Source organism: Giraffa tippelskirchi, chromosome 4, assembly GCF_054371585.1.
Source record: "Giraffa tippelskirchi isolate mGirTip1 chromosome 4, T2T-mGirTip1v1.2.pri, whole genome shotgun sequence".
Taxonomy (NCBI): domain Eukaryota; kingdom Metazoa; phylum Chordata; class Mammalia; order Artiodactyla; family Giraffidae; genus Giraffa; species Giraffa tippelskirchi.
Genome location: NC_137278.1, coordinates 209,905,882 through 209,928,979, shown reverse-complemented (window position 1 = coordinate 209,928,979; position 23,098 = coordinate 209,905,882). Strand labels below are relative to the sequence as shown.

The 23,098-nt window shown below is 51.7% G+C and overlaps 1 long non-coding RNA gene across 1 annotated transcript; it reads right to left on the bottom strand.

The window, feature by feature from the left end:
- Positions 1-7,242: 7,242 nt before the first annotated feature.
- Positions 7,243-13,409, bottom strand: LOC145545024 (uncharacterized). The gene is made up of 4 exons (XR_014081799.1): positions 13,213-13,409; positions 12,354-12,532; positions 10,484-11,849; positions 7,243-7,610 (listed from the first exon to the last, which is right to left on the bottom strand). It is a non-coding gene; the product is annotated as an uncharacterized LOC145545024 (long non-coding RNA).
- Positions 13,410-23,098: the final 9,689 nt, after the last annotated feature.

Below are 23,098 nucleotides of genomic sequence, written 5' to 3'. Positions count from 1 at the left end.
AAACAAAAGTACTCTAAGATTAGGTCACAAAACATCCATAGCCACTTACATACAAGAAACACAGGCTTGTGTATACAGTAGGGGAATGAGAGGGTGGGACAAACTGAGGGAGAGGCATTGAAACACATACATTAGCAGGTGTAAAAAGAGAACCAGTGGGAATGTGTTGTGTGATGCAGAGAGCTCAAAACCTGGAGGGGAGGGATGGGCCGGGAGGCAGGAGGGAGGCTCAAGAGGGAGGGGACGCAGGTACACCTGTGGCTGAGCCATGCTGATGTGTGGCAGAAACCAACACAGTGTTGTAAAGCCACTGTCCTCCAGTTAAAAACAAATAATTTTTTAAAAATGAAAAGATACGTGCACCCCAATGTGCATAGCAACACTTTACAACAGCCGAGACGAAGAAGCAGCCTAAATGTCTGATAGATGAATGAATAAAGATGTAGTGTTTATATACAACAGAATACTAGCCATAAAAAATGAAATAATGCCACTGTCAGCTACATGGATGGACCAGCAATTATCATCCTAAGAGAAGTAAGACAAAAAGAGAAAAATAAATATGATGTAATGGTACTTACACGTGGAATCTACACCATGACACAAATGAACTCTTCTACAAAGCAGAGACCGACTCGGAGCCCTAGAGAACAGATCTGTGGTTTCCAAGGAGGGTGGGGGTGAGGGAGGGAGGCAGGTGGCTAAAATATTGGCTCCCTGTCCACCGACGCCAAATTGAAATATGGAGACAGACTCTGGAGGAAATAGAAAAGAATAGCTTTATTATTTTTGCCAGGCAAAAGGGAAATAGAGCAGGCTAGCGCCTCAGGAAATGTGCCCCCATCTCTCGGGGATAGGGAGGGGTTATATATCCTCTTGAAGGTCTTGCTTTTCTTTTTCCTTCTGCAAAGTTTCAAAACAGCCACAGCGGGCATCAGGCAACTCAGCAACCAGGTCTGGTGTCGCTGAAGTTAGCGGCCCCCGACCTTCTTTCTGAAACACAGGATGGCGCAGGAGAGTGCAGGCGGAGCACGCCAGGTGCAGAGTGTCACCTGGGTGGAGTCAGGGAGTAACTGGCTTCGTGAAGGACCGGTCCAGCTGCAAGTGTTTGCCGTGTGTGTACTATGTGATCAGTCGCTCAGTCGTGTCCAACTCTTTGTGGCCCCACGGACTGTAACCCGCCAGGCCCCTCTGTCCATGGGATTCTCCAGGCGTGAATACTGGAGTGGGTTGCCATGCCATTCTCCAGGGGATCTTCCTGACCCAGGGATCGAACCCAGGTGTCCTGCATTTGCAGGTGGATTCTTTACCACTGAGCCACCAGGGAAGCCCAAGAATACTGGAGTGGGTAGCCTATTCTTTCTCCAGGGAGTCTTGCCGACCTAGGAATCGAACCAGGGTCTCCTGCATTGCAGGCAGAATCTTTACCAGCTGAGCTTCCGGGGAAGTCCATAATTCATCACAGTACCAGAGCAAACACACATCATATGATAATCTCTATGCTATGATAAAACTCAACATCCTTACTTTTTAAAACTTCTGAAAAGTGACGGGAATGATATTTAATGTGATAAAATACTTTTATCTCATCTCAAAGTTCAACATTATGTCCAATAGGAAAATACTTACAAACATTCTCCCATCAAAGTTTAGACAAGACAAAGATATCTACTATGATGCTAGAGCTACTCAACAAGACAAACAAGAGAAAGAAATAAGATACATAAAAACTGAGAACAGATAAAATTATTATTGTTTGCCAATGATAAGATTATATATGTGGAAACTTCAGGAAAATAAATTGAAAAACGATTACAAATAACAACAGAATTCAACAAAGATGTTGACATAAAATTCATATATAGAAGTCAATGGCCTTTACATATTACAACAAAAGTCATTGGAAGCTATAATGAAAAGAAGATTAAAATGCCTAGAAATAAACTTAAGCAATGTGCCAGCTCTATTAAAAAAGAGAAAACTATAAAACAGGGCCAAATATAAAAGATGACTTATGTACACATATAGGCTTTTTCAAATATGAAAGCTAGACATCAACATGTCAATTAACCTCATGAAAAATGTCAGCTGGGTGTTTTGAGGAACTAGACAAAAGACAAACTGATTTCAAACTCCTTAGGAAAAAGAGAAATGAGTGACTGACTAGACTTTCCAGATAGTAAGAGACATTAAAATTGTAACGCTTTTCAACTGTGGGGCAGATGCACTCAGACACAGACCAAGCAGGGAAGAAGACAGTCCCAAACACAGGCGGGGACTGCCACACGATATGGAGGGGCTCTGACAGACACGCGGGGACTGATACACGATATGGAGGGGCTCTGACAGACACACGGGGACTGATACACGATATGGGGGGGCTCTGACAGACACGCGGGGACTGATACACGATATGGAGGGGCTCTGACAGACACACGGGGACTGACACACGATATGGGGGGGCTCTGACAGACACACGGGGACTGACACACGGGGACTGACACACGATATGGGGGGGGCTCTGAGAGACACACGGGGACTGACACACGATATGGGGGGGCTCTGACAGACACACGGGGACTGACACACGATATGGAGGGGCTCTGACAGACACGCGGGGACTGATACACGATATGGAGGGGCTCTGACAGACACACGGGGACTGATACACGATATGGAGGGGCTCTGACAGACACACGGGGACTGATACACGATATGAGGGGGCTCTGACAGACACGTGGGGACTGATACACGATATGGGGGGGCTCTGACAGACACACGGGGACTGATACACGGTATGGGGGGCTCTGACAGACACACGGGGACAGACACACGGTATGGGGGGGCTCTGACAGACACGCGGGGACAGACACACGGTATGGGGGGGCTCTGACAGACACACGGGGACAGACACACGGTATGGGGGGGCTCTGACAGACACACGGGGACAGACACACGGTATGGAGGGGCTCTGACAGACACACGGGGACAGACACACGGTATGGGGGGGCTCTGACAGACACACGGGGACTGATACACGGTATTGGGGGGCTCTTACAGACACACGGGGACTGATACACGGGGACTGATACACGATATGGGGGGGCTCTGACAGACACGCGGGGACTGACACACGATATGGGGGGGCTCTGACAGACACGCGGGGACTGACACACGATATGGAGGGGCTCTGACAGACACACGGGGACTGATACACGATATGGGGGGGCTCTGACAGACACACGGGGACTGATACACGATATGGGGGGGCTCTGACAGACACACGCTGGGACTGACACACGATATGGAGGGGCTCTGACAGAGAAAACAGACGAACTACGGAACAACTTGCGTCTGGGAAAAACTCCCCACCTTACGTCTCACAGAAAAATAGTTTCCAGATAAATCAAAGATTTAATGTGAAAAGTACTGGATAAGAGAACTAGTTAAATCTCAGGCTGGTCATACCTTCTGAGTATGTTAAAACAGGTATATGTACACACACAGGGGAAAAATTTGAAAATGTTGTCTGCATAAGGTTTGTAAATAATGTGCTATAAAAACCGTATAAAAATCAAAAGGCATGTAAAAGAGTAGGAATATCGCAGAAGGAACTAGTTACTTTAATATGTAAAGGGCTTCTGTAAATCAATAAGAAGATAGACACCCGAATGAAAAAAATTAGATGAGTTATGAACAAACAGTTCACAAAAAGGGAAAAGCATATGCCTCAAGCATTTGAAGAGATGTTCAGCTTTACTGATAGTGAGGAAACCCAAAGTAAAATCAAAAAAGAGGCTTCAAAACATCTGTTAACTCTGTGATGATAAGGGTATGAGAAAACAGGCAGCTCAGTGGGCTGGTTTGAACTCTGCGGCCAGGACGTCTAGGTCTGAATCTCCCTTTCACCACTTAATACACTGGAGAAAGTTTCCTAATCTTCCTAAGACTCCGTTCCTCATCCGTAAGGTGGGGTTGTTCTGAGGACTAACTGAGTTAAAATTTCCCAAGAGCCTGCTACCTAACTGAAGTAAATATATTGCTGATGGACATGTAAATGGGCACAAAGTCCATGAAGAGAAACTAGTCTATTGAAGTCAGGAAGTATACAGCGTCTAAATAGCAATTCTACTCTGAATACGCTCTCGTGTGTGAGATGCACATAGAACACATTTCACTGTTTGAAATCGTGGAAGACTGGAAGCAACCCAAATGTCCTTACCCAGGAGTGAAGTGAAGAAGTGTTAGTCACTGAGTCGTGTTTGACTCTTTGCGACCCCATGGACTGTAGCCCACCAGGCTCCTCTGTCCATGGGATTTTCCAGGCAGGATCTTCCCAACCCAGGGATCAAACCTGGGTATCCTGCATTGCAGGTGGATTCTTTACCACTGAGCCACCAGGGAAACCTCACCCAGGACCAGTAAGCCAATTAAGGTACCACCACGTAATTGCAAATTAGAGAGAAAACAAGACAAATCCAAGAAAAATCAAGGATGAAAAAAGCAAAGATTACTGAATTTAAAAAGCAGGAAAAAGGTCCAATAAATTATTATGATGACTTCTATTGTTTTGTGTGAAAAAACAGATAAATCTCTGGAAAATGTAATTCTACAAGTAAGAAAGAAAACAAACAAAATGCATAAATTACAAGAACACTATATAGTTGTCCCTTGGTATCCAGAGGGGACTGGTTCTAGGAGCGCCCCCACCACAGACACCAAAATCCACAGACACTAGAGTCCCTCGTACAGGATGGTGTGGTATTTGCACATAACCTATGTACATCTTTTGTAGACTTTATATTTTTATGCTTTAAATCATCTCTAGATAACTAGTAACACCCAATTCATTCAGTGCTATGTATATAGTTGGTGACTGCAGAAATCCAAGTTATGCTTTTTGGAATTTTCTGGAATTTCTTTCCAAATATTTCTAATCTGAAGTTAATTGAAACTATGGCTGCTGAACCTGTGGCTACAGGAGACCAATTGTGCATATATTTATGTTAAAGAATTCTGAGCTCCCCTCGAAATGGGACATTTTCCCAGGGAAATATAAGTTATAAAAATTCTAGACTATCACAATGAAGAATAACAATCAAGGAAATGTTAAAATTTAACATAAGAACCTCCAAATCATTCCAGGTTCAGATGGTTTCAAATAACAGATTTCCCTCCGGTGCCAGATAAATAGCTTCTGACCATTAAAAACGAAGTGCCCTGGCTGGTCTTGGAACAACATGTAACTTTAAACAGCAGGACAGCAAGAGAACAACAGAACCTCAGCTGTTATGGGACGGGCCACGTGGGGTTTGCTCCGTGGCCGGTGCGGGTCTTTGTCCCCGGGACACTGGTGCTCTGGGGCCGACCCCGACCCTGCGGAGGGCCGGCATGGGCTGCCTGAGGAGGAGACAGCTGGGCGGGGGAGGACAGGCTGGAGAGGCTCCAACACGACGTCCAGGTAGACGGAGGCGCCCTTGCACAGCAGCCTGCCAGGAGGGTGATGGAGACAGGGGAGCGGGCTTCGGGGCAGGCCGAGGGGACATCTCAACCACGAGGAGGGCTGAGGACGCCCATGGCCTTTGGGGTTCTTCCCCACAGCACAAGGGAAGAAATGTCAGTCCACTGAACAAAACCACTATTAATACCAACAAATGGCCCAACAAGTGGGTGCTCAGCTTGAATCATCACAAGTCACGATGCTTTCAGAATAGGAGCCCCATCTGATCACACACTAGTCACAAGGATGGTCCCAAAGGGAAGCATTTCTGCCCCCCCGCCCCGCACCCCACCCATAGACGACCTGGAAGGCAGTTGTTCAAAGCCTATAGCGTGTCTTTGAAAACAGGGACTCTCCAGAGGACCAGTGCCTCACAGGGATGTGCAGATGCATTCCCCCCAACAGCAGGCACAAACCAAGGAAACTACGTTCACACTATTATTTTGCCATTTTCTGAAGTTGTAGCAGATACTTTGATAAAACAGGAAGTTCCCTGGTGGCTCACGTGGTAAAGAATCTGTCTGTAATGCAGGAGACCCAGGTTTCACCCCTGGGTTGGGGAGATCCCCTGGAGAAGGGAATGGCTACCCACTCCAGTATTCTTGCCTGGAGAATCCCATAGACAGAGGAGCCTGGGGAGGTCCTCTGTGTATGGGGTCACAAAGAGTCAGACATGCCTGAGCGACTAAAACTTTTCTCTTTTCACTTGGTAAAACAGAACTAATAGGTATAATGAAAGGAAAGGAGGTAAGAACAGTTTCAACTTTACCAAGAGAAACACCCAGAAAACCCAAGTGATTTTCAAAGAAAATCATAAACAACCTGCAATTAATGACAGGTTAGCAAACAAGTCAGATTCTAAATGAATATTTTAAAACCTCTAGTTTTCCTGTAGAGTAGCAATGACCAGTTAGTGCTCATAATAGGAAAAAGATTCCACTCAAAACAGCAACACATAAAAAACCAAAAAAGTAACACCTAGAAACAGCTGGAATAAAAATATATTCAGTACTTGTGCCCGGTGGCTCAGAGAGTAAAGGATATGCCTGCAATGCAGGAGACCCAGGTATGATTCCTGGGTCAGGAAGATCCCCTGCAGAAGGGAATGGCAACCCACTCCAGTATACTTATCTGGAAAATTCCTTGGACAGAGGAGACTGGGGGGTCCTCTGTCCATGGGGTTGCAAAGAATCAGATGCGACTGAGTGACTAACACACACACACACACACACACACACACACACACACACACACACACACAGTACTTGTCATGAAGAGAAAACTTAGGTCCTACTGAGAAAATAATTCCCTCAGTATATGGAAGGGCATACCATCTTGATGCAAAGTCCAGACAGGATTCCCAGGTGGCGCTAGTGGTAAAGAATCCCCCTGCCAATGTAAAAGACTGAGAGACACAGATTCGATCCCAGAATTGGGAAGATATCCTGGAGGAGGGCATGGCAACCCACTGCAGCATTTTCACTTGGAGAATTCCATGGACATAGGCGGCTGGAGGGATACTCTCCACAGGGTCACAGAGTCAGACATAACTGAAACGACGGACTTAGCACACATGCATGTCTGTTCTCCCAAAATAATTCAAATATTTGGCCCAATCCCAACTAAAGTCCTCATTAAACAAACAACAACAAAACTCAGCAGCATTGCTGTAAAATATAGCCTGAAATACTCTCAGGAGGTACTTTTAAAGGAAATTTGGAAAACAAAGGAATAACTTTCCCTGCCAGATACTGAAATATTTATTTAAAGCAATAGTTACAAACATATTGTTGTACTAATACAAATGAACAAAGCTAGTGGCAGTGATGGAATTCCAGCTGAGCTATTTAAAATCCTAAAAGATGGTATTATTAAAGTGCTGCACTCAATATGCCAGCAAATTTGGAAAACTCAGCAGTGGCCACAGAACTGGAAAATGTCAGTTTTCATTCCAATCCCAAAGAAGGGCAATGCCAAAGAATGTTCAAACTACTGTACGACTGCATCCATTTCACATGTTAGCAAGGTAATGTTCAAAATCCTTCAAGCTAGGCTTCAACAATACATGCAGTGAGAACTTCCAGATGTACAAGTTGGATTTAGAAAAGGACTGCAAGGAGATCCAACCAGTCCATCCTAAAGGAAATCAGTCCTGAATATTCACTGGAAGGACTCATGCTGAAGCTGAAACTCCAATACTTTGGCCACTTGATGTGAAGAACTGACTCATTGGAAAAGACCCTGATGCTGGGAAAGACTGAAGGCGGTAGGATAAGGGGACGACAGAGGATGAGATGGTCGGATGGCATCACCGACTCGATGGATGTGAGTTTGAGCAAACTCAGGGAGATAGTGAAGGACAGGGAGGCCTGGCGTGCTGCAGTCCACGGGGTCGCAAGGAGTCGGACACGACTGAGCAACTGAACAACAACAACTTTCTGTTGTTGCCAACCAATGGCAACATCAATGAACCAAACTGGAGAGACACAAAACAGTCCTTAATACATCTAAAGACTTGTACACACAAGAAAAACTAAAAATTATTTCAGAGGATGATGAAAATGTACTGAAACTGATTTATGGTGATGGTTGCACACCTTAGTGAAATAAATCATTGAGTTATACCCTTGAAAAGGGCAAATGACATGACAGGCAAAATATGTCTCAATAAAGCTACTTTGAAAAAGCAGGGATAAAAGGAATTCCAGGCTTAGCTCTTTTTCTGCCCCAAATCTCATGTAAATGAGATAAAAAGAGAAAAATAAACAGCAGCACCAGGGAACAGGAAAAGATGAATTAGCGAATTAAAAATTCTGAGACGTTTTTGAAATCCACAATATGTGTGAGACAGACTGATGCAGAAACAGAGCTGACGAGAGAAGTGTGAGCAGGCAGCCCAGACATCAGAGAAATGGGTCTGGTTTCCCAGTAAGTCAGCCTCCCTGGAACTGCACGGAGATCAAACCAGTCCATCCTAAAGGAAGTCAACCCTGAATATTCATTGGAAGGACTGATGCTGAAGCTGAAGCGCCAATACTTTGGCCACCTGACGTGAAGAGCTGACTCATTGGAAAAGACCCTGATGCTGGGAAAGATTTGAAGACAAAAGGAGAAGGGGCGACAGAGGAGAGATGGTTCGATAGAATCACCGACTGAATGGACATGAATTTGAGCAAACTCAGGGAGATAGTGAAGGACAGGGAAGCCTGGCGTGCTGCGGTCCATGGGGTCACAAAGAGTCAGACACGACTTAGCGACTGAACAGCAACAGCTTCCAACCCCCCAAACCCCCAGGACATGGTGGATAAAACTGGAAGAGAACGCAGCCCTGGAAAGTGAGGGAGAAGGAGACAGGGGGCTGCAGAGCTGGCCGGCCCCTCATCCAGGCAGGCATCAGGGAGACCGGGCTGGAAAGGCAGGATGGGCAGGTGGGAACAATTACTCCACGAGGCCAGGGAGGGGCCCACGGCCCCCCCCACCATGAGCCACGGGTCACATGTACAGCCAGGCTTGGTAAAGTCACCGACACAGCCACACTGCCGCTTACACACCATCCAGGGCAGCTTTCCTGCCACAACGGCAGAGCTGAGCAGCTGTGACAGAGGCTGTAGGGCCTGCAAGGCTGAAAATATTTACAGAAAAAGTTGTCAACCCCTGGCTCAGAGAGAAAAGCATTGTGGCAGCTTCCAGGACCACTTCAGGCCACTTCATCAGCGACGGATAAAAGATATACTTATCTATACAAAGAGTGGTTCACAGGGCAGTCAGAGCCTCGAAATCACATCTCCAGCATGACCCGGTGGTCAACTAATACTCGATGAAACAGGATTAGTGCAGGAAACAGAGGAGAATTTGAAATTTCTAATTAGCAACCGCCGAGAGCCTCCAAAGGATATCATGTCCGTGGAACAGAAACTGGGCGTGGTTTTTTAAATGGGGGATTAAAGAACAAGAAAAAGATCATTGAAATTAAAAAACATGATTACTAAAACCCTGCAGCTCCAAAGAAGCTGCGGATAACACAGCTGAAATCCAAACTGGTGAGTTACAGGCGAAGCCATTGCAGCCTCTTGGGGCACAAGGAGGAGTGAGGGATGGAATTTACAAGAGTTAGGGGGCCTCCCCTGTGGTCCAGTGGTTAAGACTTCACCTTCCAATGCAGACAGTGAGGGTTCGATCCCTGATCAGGGAGCTAAGTTCTCAGATGCATGGTGGCGAAAAAAACAAAATATAAAAAAAGAAGCAATGGTGTAACAAGTTTAACAAAGACTTTTAAAATGGTCCACACCAAAGAAAATCTTTAAAAAAACAGAGAGAGAGAGATTAAGAGTTAGGTTGAGAGTTGGACAATGTAGATCCAAGAGAAGCAATATCACTCCAGAGGGTCCAGGGAGGAGAAGGGGGAAATGTAATGAAAGAAATAAGAGAAGAAAAGTTCCTCCGAGATGAGAAAGGCTTGAGCTTTCAGCCCTTGGGCATACAGAGAAGGAATTCGTGGGAGAATGGTACATTTCATATATATTCACACATTCTGGTGAAATGTGTGGCTCCAGGGATTAGAAAGACCTTGAAGATCCCAGAGTAAAAGAAAAATTGATTGCCTAAGACAAGAAAAAAGGTCCACTCCCACTGGTCATTGTCATCCATTCAGTTCAGTTCAGTCACTCAGTCGTGTCCGACTCTTTGCAACCCCATGGACCGTGCAGCACTCCAGGCCTCCCTGTCCATCACCAACTTCTGGAGTCCACCCAAACCCATGTCCATTGAGTCGGTGATGCCATCCAACCATCTCTTCCTCTGTCGTCCCCTTCTCCTCCTGCCTTCAATCTTTCCCAACATCAGAGTCTTTTCAAATGAGTCAGCTCTTCGCACCAGGTGGCCAAAATATTGGAGTTTCAGCTTCAACATCAGTCCTTCCAATGAATATTCAGGACTGATTTCCTTTAGGATGGACTGGTTGGATCTCCTTGCAGTCCAGGGGACTCTCAAGAGTCTTCTCCAACACCATAGTTCAAAAGCATCAATTCTTTGGCACTCAGCTTTCTATATAGTCCAACTCTCACATCCATAAGTGACTACTGGAAAAATCATAGCCTTGACTAGATGGACCTTTGTTGGCAAAGTAATGTCTCTGCTTTTTAATATGCTGTCTAGGTCGGTCATAACTTGTCCTCTGCAATAGCTGCAAAGTTGTAAAGAGACAGGATTTCAAATCTCAAATTCCACATCCAGACAAAATGTAGTTCCATTGTGTAGGGACCTTATTTTCAGGGACTCAGAGTATACCACAAGCTGTCCCCCTGGAAAAAAGAATAATCATGGCACAGCACCCAGTAGAACGAGAGAAAAAGACAGGGGTGGCACTGGGGCACGAGAAACAAGGGTGAGCAAACAGACAATTAAAACGGAAGTTATGTCCAAATAATTGCTGAGAAAATGAGGTTTAATGCCTTTGTTAGAAAATAATTCCCCAAATAGAAGGCACATAACATTCCTGAAGTAATTGCCATAATGTGAAAGAAAATTAATAACATTCTGGAGCTCAAAATTCTGAATGATTGCAATAAGATTGTGCCAAATGTCTTGTCACATCCAAGTGGTAATTTATGGCTACTGATGAACTCTTAGAGTTGGTAGAAACACGTGTTAATATTTTATTGATTAGGACCCTTTGGGTTGCGTGGAACAGAAATCCAATTTGACCCAGCTCAAAAACCATGAACCTATCGTGAGGACTCTGGGATGTCTCTCAGGACCCAAGAAGAAGACTTGGGGTGGAGCTCAGAACAGAAGGAACTGGACATTCACACGTGTGTCTCCCCCGCTCACGCCTCCCCACCTCTGCCTGAGCACCCTCCCCTCTGAGCAGCTGGGCCTCCTCTGCCGCTCAGACCCGCGAGGGCAGGGCACCGCACGGAGACCTCCCGCGCTTGCGTCTTCCGCCTCGGGCACGCCACGACATCAAGTTCACCTTCTCAGCTCCGGCTCCAAAACCTCTGGGGCAGACGCTCACTGGCAGAGCTCCACTCAAGCGCCCACCGCAGAATCAGTCAGCGGGGGCCAGGGCAAGACGGCGTGTTTCCAGGGCTGGTCCGGAAGTGTAACGAAGTCAAGGAGGGAGTCATGTGCACGCACGTGTGTACACGCGTGTTGAGTCGCTCAGTCGCGTCTGGCTCTGCGACCTCACCGACTGCAGCCCACTAGGCTCGTCTGTTCACAGAATTTTCCAGGCAAGACTACTGGAGTGGCTTGCCATTTCTCACTCCAGGGGATCTTCCTCACCCAGGGATCGAACCCTCGTCTCCTGCGACTCCTGCACTGGAAGGGACCTTCTTTACCACTGAGCCACCTGGGAAGCCCAAGGAGGAGAGTTGCATCCTTGGAAAGGGGGGCTGGGGCCCACCACCGTCCATCCCTGGGCTGGCATAGCCCCCTCACTTCCATGCCCCACCTCTTCACTCCAGTGAATGCTCTGCCCACTAGAATGTGATCAGAAATCAGGTCCAGGAATTGGGGGCATTCGGGTCCCTGGGCTTCCCTGGTGCCTCAGACGGTAAAGAATCTGCCTGCAATGCGGCAGACCCACATCTTAACCCCGGATCGAGAAGATTCCCTGGAGAAGGGAACAGAGGAGCCTGGAGGGCTACAGTCCATGACGTCGCAAACAGTCAGACACGACCGAGCAACTAACACTCATTTTCAGGTCCCCGGGCAGCGGCAGGGAGAGGCAGACACCAGGCGGGGCCTCAAGTCTCACCTGGTGTCCAGCTCCTCGGGCCAGAACCAGAATAGGCATTGCCAGCCCCGGGGGGAGACCAGGGAGCAGTGGCGCGCGAACCCGACATGCCTGTACCTCCAGGCCCACGAGAGACAGATCCCAACTCTGACTTCTGTAAATCTTGTGCCTTTAAGGTAAGGCCCTAGATCCTCGTGCATCCAAGTCGACGTGGACTCACACATATTTGAAGATCTCGGCACTTACAGCAGCAACCCACACCGTGTCTCCAGGGTAGAAGGGGGTCTCCTCACTCCCTGGGGGACGGGCACAGAGTCAGGCTGCGGTTGGAGGCTGTGATGACCCCATATGTACCCCTTTGCACCAGCTGTTCCTTCCGCTTGGGACAGCCTTTCTCGGAGGTCACCCCATGACTCCTAGACTTTGGCCGCCTGCTGTTGCATAAACAAACCACTCAGACTGGGTGACTTCAAGCAATGACCATTTTATTGTCTCAGTTCTCCTGTTAGGTGGACTCTGAGGGCAGTCACCCTGTGGGGAGGGGCTAGAGACCACCACCAGGACTAGCCAGTGTGGAAGGGGAGGGCGGCCTGGCCACCGTCCCCAACACGGGACATCCACACCAGGCCCCCAGGCAGTCCAGCATCCCGTCCCTGAACCTCCCCTGCAGTCCCGAGTCCAATTCCTGTTCCTCTGCCCCCTGCTTTGTGACACCATGCCTCCCTCCTCCGCCCTCAGGCTTCAGAGAGTTCCAGAACGCATGAGGGCCCACTCTACCTCTCCCTGCGTGAACTGACCACGTGGGGACCATTTCAGTAGGCGAGACGGTGCAGGAGGAGCCCAGCAGAGAGGGTCCCTGCTGCCCTCGCCAGGCCATAGTGCTGGGCGGATCCCAGCACGGCCGCCCCGAGGACCCCAGCCCCTCCACGAACACCCCCTCTCCGGGAAGGAAACTCCATCCCCTCGAAAGGCTCACCCTGAGGATGCGAGGCAGCCAGGCCGTCGGCAGAGGGAGGGTTGAGTGGCTGCAGCGTCTGATTCATCTAATGCGGCGTCCAGGGGAAAAGATCTCAGAGATGGAGTGAGGAGGCATTTGAAAAGCAAGGCGATACGTACATTAAATCATGCAGAACAAATAGAAGCAGTGGCTTCGCTGACAAATGCTTAAGCACTGAAACTTTCAGGAGGAAAGAGGCCGCGCCCGAAACAGATTGGAACTAAGCGGAAGCAGCGATGGGGCTGCGGGCAAGGGTGGGGCCTCCCGCTCCCCGTTTCCGGAGACAGGCAGGGTTGACCCCTGGGGAGACCTCACTGCCTTTTGTTTTTCAGACAATCTGACAGGACCGCTGCCGGTTTATTATCAGGCTTCCGTCTATTTTTCCCGCCCGGTGGTGACACCCACCTGGGGACGGATCTGTCTGGAGGTGGCCCTTTGAAGACGGGGGTGGGGGGGGACCAGGCTCACACCCCCAGCCGGGAGAGCTTGGGACACTCTCCCCATTAGCCACCAGCCCCCTCATTTTCTCTGGTTTCCAGAGCCGCCCGGTGGACAAGACTCAGCCCTGATTCTCTTTGCATCTTCTGAAGGGTAACACTGAGGCGCAGCCAGGCTGGGCAGGGAGACCAGGGCTGTTTCCCTTCTGAGGCAGCCTGCACCCTGGGAGGGCGGCTCTCACTCTGGGCCCGTCTCAGATGCCTTCCCCCAGGTGACCCAGCAGCTCCCTGGGTGGCGGAAGGTAGGCCTGCATCCCAGGGGAGGCAGGGGTGGGCCTGACCGGGCACAGGATTAAGGCATCACTCATGGGAGCTGGGAGGACTTCCCTGGTGGCCCGTTCACTGCAGGTGGCAGAGGTTCAAACCCTGGTCTGGGTTTGATACCACATGCCACATGGCCTGGCCAGAAAAATGTAAATAAAAATAACAAAAGATGGGAGTGGTCGGGAGCAGGTTTCAAATGAAGAATTGGACAGACTTGGGTTCCAACGCCAGCCCCACCGCCATCAGCTGCCTGATGGGGGATGTTTCTCAACCTCTCTGTGCCTTCGTTGCTTCATCTGGAAAAGATACTAAGGGAGGAATCTGCTCCCTTTGGGGTGGAGGTTGGGGGGGAGGTTAAACCAGGTTTAGCCCAGTCCTGGGCTGCTTAACAAGAACTCCCATCTCTGGTTATACATATTTGTTATCTCCTATTGCAACAGATTATCCCCAAACTCAGCACCTCAAGGCAAAGCAGACGTTTCGCTCTCACCAGGTCTGAGGTCGGGAACAGCTGGGCCAGGGGTCCTGGCTCAGGGTCGGGGTGCTGCCCCCCGCTCCGAAGGCCCCTGGAGCTGGGGATCCACTTTCAAGAGCGCTGATGGTGGGAGGCCTGAGTCCCTGACCACAGCAGCCCCTCCAGGGGCTGGCTGGGGGTCCTCACGACGTGGCCGCTGACTTCCCCCGGGGCGAGGGACTCAGCGCGAGGGCAGGGGACACCAGAGGTCACCTCCGTCTCTGCTGTATCCCGCTCATCAGAAGTCACTGAGTCCGGCCACACTTGAGGAAGGAGATTAGGCTCCATCTTTCGAAAGGAAGAGACCTAAGAACTTGGTGGACGTATTTTAAAGCCTCCGTATTATCGCCAGAAGAGTAAGGTAAGACCAGATCTCCGGGGAGAGGAGGAAACAGTCTAGAAAGGCAACCAGAAAGTAACTAAAAGCAACGCACAGCATTCCTGACCATCTGGCCAAGAGCCTTGCCCTGCTGATCTGAGTCTTTCCGAGAGGAGTCTGACCAGATCACCCCACCCAGACCCTCGGGCCAGGCGGCCCCGCCCTGGGGTTGAGCACTCCAGGGGGCCTCCTCAAGGCCAGTCCCTCCTTGTCACCATCCCACCGGACCCAGACACCACGGGGCTGCCAGCGCCGGCCGAAGAGGGGGTTCCCACACGGGCACTGGGCTCCGGCGACGCCCCACAACCACCCTGAGGGCCACCTCCAGGGAACAGGCCGCACGTGCCTTCCAGGACGAGCCCTCGGGCACCAGAGCGGGCAGCCTCGGGAGGGAGACCGGGACGCTGCTCTGGGGGAGAAGGAGGGGGAGCAGGGCTGGGAGGATGCACCCCAGCATGGGTCCAGGGAGACGCAGGAGAGAGGAGGGGGTCCCCCCAGCCCAGCTGGCCCAGGCCCGGACCACTCACGGCGGTCCCTCCGTGCGCCTTCACCAGCTCGGCGGGGCGGGGGTGCTGGGCGCCCCCACCAAACCGAGAGCAGACACTGCCTCTCCCTCTCCCTCCCGGGCTGGCAGGGTCTCCATGCGGGGCACACCCCAGGGGGTGCTCAAGACCGCTCGAGACAGGGGCACCAGGAAACACTCAGCGCTCAGTCAGGGCGAGTGAACCCTCCTGGCGTGAAGGAGCGGGCCGGCCTCACGCCCACGTCACATGGGTGACACGTCACATGCCTGGTGGGGAGGAGAGGCCCCACGGCAGACACGGTGACACGGGCTTCCCGCTGAAGCCTGCCGCGCGGGGCCCTACGGGTGGAACATGCCGTGGGTTGCTTAAATCACATGGTCAACAAAATGGACGAGAGGTTTTAAAAGACCCCTGAAAACAGGGAAACCGCAGATTGAAAAGAAATTAATTGTAGCACAGCAAGAAGGAGGAAGGGGGAGGGGAGGGGAGGCAGTCAGTCCGTCCACCCTGGCGGCCCCAGGGGAGACCTCATGGGGTGACCAGGGGTCAGCTGGGTGGGGAGGACTCTGAACCATGGATTTGAGGACCCCGTGGTGAACCTGACCCTCGGCCTGAGGCTGTGTGTGTCCTAACACGGGTGGAGCCCGCAAGACTGACACATGTAAACCAGGAAAACAAAGGGGACGGTAGTTCTCTTCAGCTTCTCAACAGTGTGTCAAGTCACACACATTCCCCCACAGGAAGAAGGTTTACATCAGGATCAATATCCTGAAGACATTTTTGGGGTTTCTTTGGCAAAAGACAGAAACCAGGTGTCCAGGGAAAAGCCCACCCCTCCAGTCCAGGTGTGCGTGCGTGGAGTGGGGAGGCGTGGTGTGGGTAGGCATGGGAAAGTCCGTTTCCATAGTGATAAGAAGCTAGCCTTGGGCTGCTCATTAAAGGACAGATTTGCAGAAAGGATATATTCTCAAAGTAAAGGTGCTTTTTGGGGTTTTTTAAGAAAAATAATGTGTTTTTTAAATTTTTTTTTCCAAAAAAGCTTGAGGGGTAAGCGCTGATGGGAAGGCAGTTGGACAGGATCTTGAGAAGGACTCAGAGATTAGGTGACCGCCTCCCACAAGGCATCCTCTGCTTGTCTGTCCAAGCCTCCATCTGTCCATCTCCAAGCTGAAGGCAGAAGAACTCAGACAACAGATAAAAAGAAACAAAATCAGTGGAATCTTCCAATTGCTGTTGTCATTGTTCAGTGGCCAAGTCATTTCTGACTCTTTGTGACCCCATAAACTGTAGCCTGTCAGATTCCTCCGTCCACGGGATTTCCCAGGCAAGAGTACTGGAGTGAGCTGCCATTTCCTTCTCCAAAATCTTCCAATACTTGTTACTTAGATCAGCTGTTCAGTCGCTAAGTCGCATCTGACCCTTTGCGACCCCACGGACTGCAGCATGCCAGGCCTCCCTGTCCATCACCAACTCCCAGAGCTTACTCAAACTCATGTCTATTGAGTCGGTGATGCCGTCCAACCATCTCATCCTCTGTCGTCCCCTTCTCCTCCCTCCTTCAATCCTTCCCAGTATCAGGGTCTTTTCCAATGAGTCAGCTCTTCCCAACAGGTGGCCAAAGTATTGGAGCTTCAGCTTCAGCATCAGTCCTTCCAGTGAACATTCAAGGTTGACTTCCTTCAGAATTGACTGTTTGGATCTCCTTGCTATCCAAGGGACTCTCAAGAGTCTTCTCCAGCACCACAGTTCAAAAGCATCAATTCTTTGGCATTCAGCCTTCTTGATGGTCCAACTCTCACATCCATACATGACTACTGGAGAAACCATAGCTTTGACTATATGGACCTTGGTTGTCATAGTGATGTCTCTGCTTTTTAATATGCTGTCTAGGTTTGTGGCTTCCCTGTTGGCTCAGACGGTGAAGAATCCACCTGCAATGAGGAAGACCTGGGTTCGATCCCTGGGTTGGGAAGATCCCCTGGAGGAGGGCATGGCAACCCACTCCAGTATTCTTGCCTGGAGAATCCCCATGGACAGAGGAGTCTGGTGGGCTACAGTCCATGGGGGTCACAAAGAGTAGACACATCTGAGCAATGAAGCATAGCACAGGTTTGTCTTAGCTTTTCTTCCAAGAAGCAAGCATCTTTTAATTTCTTAGCTGGTTAAAGCACTTGTCTAGTAAACAGGAGCTCCTGGGTTCAAATCCCGATGGTACCTGGGATGGCTGACTCAGATCAGGAGTGAACCCGAAACATTCGGTACACACCGAGGCCTCCCAGCCTGTGGTCAGACCAGCCGGAAGCAACGCAGCCCCTCGGCTTCTCCAGGAGGAACGAGGCTGGTGGCCTTCCCACGCCTCATGTGCCACCCTGCAGATGTGCAGAGGGACCAGGAGTCCCTCAGGTAAGAGTGGCAGCTGTGACAATGACAGAGACAGACACGGATCTTCTGAGCTATGAACATATGCTGAAAATGGTTCTGGGAAATGTTTGCATTACTATATGTTCACATGTCTATAAAATTCATACCCACCCACTTAAAACACTCTGGAAAATATTTTCTAATATGCAGAAAAAATCTTTTACATGAAAAGTTTCGGTGTTTGAGCATATTTGTGTGCGTGTGTATGAGTACACATGTGTATGCGTGTATGTGTCCCACAAGAACAAGCACGGACGTCCCAGGGAAGGTGGAAAGTGCACCAGCCACGTTCTAGCGAGGACCTCACGGACGTGGTGTTCACCTCCATCGGGCCCACAGCCCTCTGTGAAACTTAATCATCGTTGATGTCATCAAAACCAAGCACAGAAGGAACCAAACTTGGAGCAAGACTTTCACATCACAGTATCACAAAATTCTTAGCCAGGATTCCCCCAAAATAGAGACATACAATCAGATTACGCTCACTGAAAGAATGTTTAATAATATTTTAGCAAAAACAAAATGTTGATAGAATGCGATTTTAATGTTACTTTAGCAATATGTTACTTCTTGATTTCAAAGTTTCTCCCTTTCAGTAGAAAGCTCTCAGAATGTACTTCCACGTGTGTAATTTGTAAGTGAATAATTACACTGCTGACTCAGTTTGCTTTGGCTGAGAAGGGGGACCCAGGTTCAGACTCTGGAGGCACAGGTTTGGGGGGCGGCGGGGCACACTCCGGGGCCAGGTGTGCGAGTCCAGGTCTGGCCCCAGCACACAACAGCTGCATGACCCTGTGCCCCTCTGCTCGGGGCCTTTGTTTCCTCATCCAGGAACTGGGGGTGGTACCAGGCCAGCCTCAGAGACAGATGAGACGAGACAGTTAGAGAACCCCCCTCAGCCAAGATATGGGAGAAGTCCTAGGCCCCGGTTCACTATGGAAATGGATCTTTCAGGGGAATTTCTTTTTCAACAATCTCAAAGCAGCTAGCCCTCCAAACACACCGCATACACACACCACACCATGAACCCACACGAAGTCACCCAATCCGTACTCCTTTCAGCTTGAGTCCTGGTGACAAACCACAGGACCAACCCTCCAACAAAGCCGGTCACCATCACCATCTCAGAAGTGTCCACTGCACAAGCCTGACCCGTTTTGAGCGCCCACAATCCAACAAGCCCAAATGTTACACCATTTTACAGCTGAGGAAGTTGGGTCCAGAGAGGAGTGACCAGACCAAAGCCAAACAGCTGGTCAGCGCAGAGACGAAAATGCAACCTTTCCCTGCGTGACTCCAAAACATGTGCCAATTTCGAATCCTGACCCATCCCCAAATCTGCAAGTCAGCCCAGTTTCATGAGATATTTCCCCCAAGAAAGTTGATCCTTAACATGTACAATTAAATGGGATCCCTCTTTTGATGTTTGTGCGATTCATGTGAATAAATCCACAAGCCCTGAGAGGCTCGTAGCCCCCACCCCGTCCTCAGGGGGCCATGGTCCTGGGGTCAGCCCCGTCCCCGCGACAGGCAGAGGACAAGCCGGTGACCCGATGACCCCAGAGGCAGCCAGCGTGGAGACAGAGCCCTAACGAGCAAGAAGCGTCCTCCCTAAAGACAAGTCCCCAAATAATGGACCAGATGCCTAATGAATTCCACAGCAGAGAATGGAGCTTAATGACTGACGATAAAATAAACAGGGGGGAAAACTAGAGCTCTCACCAGTCCCCACTCGGCAGTAAGGCACTGGCAATTGGAGCATCTCCCTAAGTATATGACATCATTAAGGAAATGCCGAATCCGGGCGCTCTGGGGGGGAGCGGTGACCCTGGCAGGCCCAAGGAGGGTTCTGAGCAAATAGCCCTTAGCAATGTGTGCAGAGGGGACTCTTGTGGCCCAGGAATGACAGAGGGGGCCGAGGTCCGGAACGAAGCCCACAGGTGGGGCCAGGAGGGTCCGCACCCTTGGGGATCAGAGTCAGGGGGTGGGGCTGGGAAAGAGGAGACACGATGGGGAGGGTCCCAGCCCTCGAACAGGGCAGAGGCAGGGGCGGGGTGCACACTCTGGACAGGGAGCATTCAGCTGCAGGGCTGGGCTCCAGGGGGCAGCGAGCTGGGGGCACTTTGGGGACAGTTTCTGGGCCAAGAGGCAGCTGATTCCCGGGAAGGAATATGCAGCCGGTCAGCTCAGAGGCTGCCGAGGATGGAGACTTGTCAGGATCCCGCAGCTACCAGGGTCTCCCAGCTGAGCATGCACTATTGTGGGCATCTTCAGGACCTGGCAATGCTGCCAGCCCACAGGACACTGTGACCCCTCCCTCCACGTGGTCCATAAGGGCCTCTCGCCAGCCCGCTTCTCCCTGGATCACTCACGTCTAACGCTGTTGCCCACGCACTCACACTCACACATCCCCTTGAAATTCCCATGGGAGAATCCAGTCCAGCCCGAAAACACAGTCCGCACCTCCTGAGTGCCCGCATTGTGCCCTGGCAGTGAGCTCGGAGGGGAGAGGAAGCAGGAGCAAACAGACCGCAGGCCAGGAGGCTGCAGCACTCGCCAAGAAGAACAGTGTGCGGCACAGAGACAGGGGCTCGCCGGGGTCTCAGAACTCTAAGAAAGTGACATTGAGCCAAGAACTAATGGGGATGAAAGGGCGACCCCTGCAGACATCTGCGGGGACACACCAGGCTGAGGGATGAGCAAAGGCCCCCGGGGCAGCCGCGTGTGGTGTGCTTGCTGGACAGCAGTGGGCTTCTGCTGCAAAGAGGGCAGAGACCCTGGGTAGAATGGGCTAGAAAAGCCAGTAGCCGAGGCAGGCTTTCAAGGATGGGCTGTTTCCATCTGTGCGTATGTGGATGGGGAGGGCCCAGGGTGGAGGAAACACGGATGGCACAGAAATGGGGAGGCACAGGGGCTGGGGAAGAGGCCTTGAGTATGGTTAAATTACTCACCAGGCGCTCACTGAAACCAGTGAGACAGACTCCATAGGAGCCACTGCAGTAGGGAGAGACCTCAGAGCACTGCTGGGATTTGCAGCCAAAGAGTGGAGTCGGGGTGGGGGTCAAGGTGGGAATCTACCAGGAGAGGCTTGATTCCACCCCAAGGGAACAGGGGCCCTTGCCAAGCTGGCTGGAACAATGCTTGCTCAGGCCGGGGCGAGTCCCCACATGCGTTCCGCACACCGTTCCTCCCAAGCACCACACCACCTGGCGTGGTCTGTTTGCTCCTGGTCCTTCTCCCCTCGGGGCTCACTTAGAGGCCAGGGGGCGTCTAAGCCACCAGAGGAGCCTGACTAGCTGGGTCCAGCCGGGCGTCTCTGTTGGGAGGCAGGAGGGGTGGGTTTTGGCCCAAGGTGCGGGGCCTGCCTTGATGGAAAGGTCAGTCTGTCCCAGTGCAGAGAAACACAGCCCGGGTGCAGAGAGGCCCAGGGCCCCCGAGGGTGGGGGCTGCAGTGCATTCATTACCACGGGCCCTGCGGGCAGAGGGTGCCATGGTCCCATCAGGTTTACTGACAAGGCGGTGAACTTCACCACCACACCCACGAGCCTCTCCTCGCAGAGGGAAACTGGTTTCTCTGCATCACCATCATCCCAGCTGGGCTGGGAGATGCTGGTCGGTGGGGAGGAGGCAGGAGTCTTCCGCATGTCCTGTGGGAGGGGCCCGGGTGAGCCCTCCAGCCCACACTAGACTCCTGGTCACCCCACCCTGGCGTGGTCCAGGGAAGCCGCGCTCTCGCTGCACCAAAAGGGCGCCTGCAGAGGCTGGGAGTCGGCGGAGGAAAAGGCCAGGGAACGGCCGCCCGCCTGTGGATCCCAGATGTCCACCCCAAGATCCAGACATGTGTCTGGATGGCGCCCCCGCCCAGCCTGGCTCCGCACCTGGAGCACATAATGTGTGATAAGAACTCCAGCCGGTTCTCAGAACCACGTAGGCACAGCAGCCATTCTGGAGAACATGCCACAAAAGCCCTTCCCTGCAACCCCAGAAGGCCGTCCACACAGCCCAGCACAGGCTACAGACGCACGGGAGTGGTCCACTCACTGGGTCCCCTTTAGCTCCTGAAATCCCTGCCCAGCTAACCCCAGACCAGCCTGAGTCTCGGCGGGCTTCCAGGAGCTGGGCGTGGATGGGGTGCTCAGCCACCAGGACCCTCCCTTCAGGGGCTGTACTGCCCACCAAAGCCGCAGTGACCATCTCATATTCACTGCCCTGAGCTGGATTAAAGGCAGCCCACCCCCCGCCCCTTGTGCTTATTCTCCAGGCGGCCCTTTTGGGGGCACAAGGAGAGGAAGGGCTCCTTTCTGGGGTCCTGCATTTCCTCTGCTTTGACGCAGTGAAGACTTGGCCTCGAGTGCCCTGCTGGTGGCCTCGAGTTCCATGCCCTTGGCTTTGAGGCTGAGTCTGTGACCGTCGTGCGTGGAGACTGACCACCCGAGCAGATGCTAACGAGCAGGAGGGGACAGAGGCAGGTGGGGGGGCGGCGCTGAAGCCACGGCAGCATCCAGTTCCTGCTGAGCCCGTCCGCGAGGGGACGCTGGGGTCCCGTGCCGAGCAGGTCAGTCCCGAGCCCTCCACACCAGTGGACAGAGGTCCAGCGAGTCCGGAAAACCCCGGATGACTCAGCAAGCTCAGCACGGCCAGCGAGTTCTAGATCCTGAAGTCGTTTCTCCGTGTGGACTCACGGGTTCCAGAGATCGGAGGCCCACATCAGGGTGGGATGCCAGGGGTCCGAGTGTGGTGACCTCTGCAGGGGTGGGGAGGAGGCAGGTGTCGGGGTGGAGCCAGTTCCTCTGCCAAGGTGCCCCGTCAGGATCCCGCCTTTGGGAGCCACAGAGGCCCCAGAGCTGGCTGTACGCCAAGGAGGGGCAGGTGGACAGTTGGCAGTCCATGGACCAGGGAAGGGCTGAGGAGCTTTGCTGAGGGGTGTGGTCCAGGGAAAATCGGGGGCTGTGTCTGCAGGGGGTGGGGGGACTCCAAACACTCCAACGCCAAGCCCCCCAACAGCAAACACCCCTAATCCAAGTGGATAGAGGACGCTGAGTCGCCGTCCCCAGGGTGTCCAGGGCTCTGGGAGGCTGGAGGGCAAGGGATCCTGTGCGAGGTACAAATGTGGGCAGTGGTGACCTTTGCTACATTGCCTAAGGACACGGTTGGGGGCGGGGCGTGTTTCTGGGTGAAGAGACTGCCCCCCCTCTCCCCGGGGGTTGATGGAACAAGTGATGGAAGAGAGGGAGGTGGGGGCTGGGAGACGAGGCGCAGTTGCCAG